The 2,599-nt window shown below is 37.7% G+C and overlaps 1 long non-coding RNA gene across 1 annotated transcript; it reads left to right on the top strand.

Moving 5' to 3' along the window:
- Positions 1–1,051, top strand: LOC122055703. The gene is made up of 2 exons (XR_006132914.1): positions 1–85; positions 556–1,051. It is a non-coding gene; the product is annotated as an uncharacterized LOC122055703 (long non-coding RNA).
- The last annotated feature ends 1,548 nt before the right edge of the window (positions 1,052–2,599 follow it).

Raw genomic sequence — 2,599 nt, 5'->3', positions numbered from 1 at the left:
TGGACCTGCTGCAGATATTTGGAGCCTCGGATGCACCGTTCTAGAGATGCTTACCCGTGATTTACCGTATCCTAACATGGAATATGTAAATACTATTCTCCTTTTAAAATGCTTTAGATCAAACCACTTTGCTGGTAGTTTGGCGACATGTTTGTTCACGTTCTTCTAGTTATCCAATAGCCTATTTCCTCTCACGGGGAATGTGATTCATAGGAATAGCTAATCTATTCTATATAAATTCTCACGCAGTAAACATTTCTGTGTTTGGTTTTGAAAAAGAACTTGAAAGACCAATATTCTTATGTTTGGTTCATAGATTATGTATTCTTGGACTTAATCAAATTCCCCGACGGGTTTATGTGAACCTGATTACGAACTTAGTCTTCAAACTCAACTAAAAATCTGGTTATCTTTGTCTTCAGGTTGCAGTTTATGTTTTCTGCTATGCTAATTACTCGTCTGAAGCTTTTTGAGCAATGTTCATTGATTTTTCTCTTTCAGCTTTCTATGGCCTGCTGAAATTTAATACGAAGCAATAATTCCTCTAAATTGCAGGCACAAGCTTGTTATAAGATTGGCCAACGCGAACCACCTACAGTTCCATTCTCCTTGTCTGAAAATGCCCGTGATTTCATTAGCTTGTGCGTGAAAGTAGAGCCTGCACATCGTCCCACTGCTTCTCAACTGTTGGATCACCCGTTTGTCATGAAACCTAGATAGACGAGGTTCCTAAGTAATAAGGGTTTGATTTCCACGCAATGCAAATAAACATCAACGGCGCCGATCATTCCCGTGGCCCATCTGTGCTCCCTGGATTTATTCAATGCCCGGTTGGAAGCTTCTATAGGACCAGATTGACCACCACAAGGTGAATAAAAATACTTAGACACCTAAGCTATTCGCCAGTATGAGACTTATAAAACATCTAGGCGAGGTTCTCTTGGTTTATTTCAACGTTTAGAAATCTTATCTGTCCATATTAGCTGCTTATTTCCTATTTATTAGCTGCTTATTTCCTATTTTTACATTTCAATTCCATACTTCTTGCACATCCTTTATAAATCTTATTGATCCTTCACTAGCAGAATCTGTTAAATATCAACTCCAACCCAAATAAAGGATAAAACTTATCCAATAAAAAATAAGAGTTATAGATAAGATTTACTATTTAATTATTTATTTTTCTAAAAGAAAAAGATGACGACCTGGTAAAAGATAAAATTAAATATGTGGTCAAGAGTGTTTTTCTCATTTCATGGATAAGAATTAGAATTTCAATGGCTAGGATTTAATTTAATTGAACGGTCCAGATTGTATGAAGAGTACTATAAATATTCTACCTTGTATTTAGTTTCATTGATCAATCAAGTATCAATTTGTGAGTCAAAATTTTTTTCTTCTTCTTTGTCTTAGAATTGTGAGTGATCCACAAAAAGGTGTTGTAGTGTTGCTATTGTTAGTGTAAGACAAGTAATTTATTTACTTGTTTGTTGGTCCAATTTTTAACAATTGGTATCAGAGCCAGGTTAATCAGGGATTATTCTTGGTGGAGCTATCTTAGATTGTGAGGAGTTTTATGCTTTACAAGTTTTTTTTTTCAAACTTGTTTGGTATAATCAAAGCTTTTCGACGTGATGGGGGACCTTCAAGTAGTAGGAGGTATCAGAAGCTCAACAACAAAAACTACAACACGTGGGCAACATGCATGGAGTCTTACCTACAAGGTCAAGATCTTTGGGAGGTTGTTGGTGGTAGTGAAGCTACGCAGCCGGCAGAAGACGTCAATGGCATTTTGCGAAAATGGAAGATTAAGGCAGGTAAAGCAATGTTTGCCTTAAAGATCACAATAAAAGAAGAAATGTTGGAGCACATCCGAGATGCCAAAACACCAAAGGAAGTGTGGGATATCTTTGCTACACTTTTTTCAAAAAAGAATGATACAAGATTACAACTTCTGGAGAATGAGTTATTGTCAATAGCGCAATGTGACAAGATGATTGCCCAATACTTCCACAAGGTGAAGTTGATATGTCGCGAAATTTCAGAGCTAGATCCATCAGCTCCTATTGGGGAAGCAAAGATAAAAAGAATAATTATTCATGGTTTGAGGCCAGAATATCGAGGATTTATTGCTGCTATACAAGGATGGCCAACACAGCCATCGCTTCTTGAATTTGAAAATTTACTTGCAGGTCAAGAAGCTATGGCTAAGCAAATGGGAGGACTCTCACTAAAAGATGAAGAAGAAGCGCTCTACACCAACAAAAATAAAGGCAACTTCAAACGGCACACTGGTAGATTTAAAAAGGATGGCGACAAAGGAAAAATCTATCATGGGAATGGAGGCTCTCGTCCAGGGGGGGCCTCGAAGAATTATGGTGATCGTAAAAAAATTTCTGGCGAGTGCTACAATTATGGGAAGGTGGGCCACATGGCAAAAGATTGTTGGTCCAAGAAAAGGTTCGTTCAAAGCAACACGGCTACTTCCAATTCTAAAGAGAATAGCGAAGATGATTGGGATGCTGAAGCTTTGATGGCTACGGAGGAAAAAGACTTGGCTCTCACAACAACGCCAGAACAGATTGGCTACAAAAATGAT

The sequence above is a fragment of the Zingiber officinale genome, chromosome 3B (genome assembly GCF_018446385.1).
Source record: "Zingiber officinale cultivar Zhangliang chromosome 3B, Zo_v1.1, whole genome shotgun sequence".
Lineage (NCBI taxonomy): Eukaryota > Viridiplantae > Streptophyta > Magnoliopsida > Zingiberales > Zingiberaceae > Zingiber > Zingiber officinale.
Note: the sequence above shows the minus strand (reverse complement) of the source record. Positions and strands in the feature narration are given on the sequence as shown.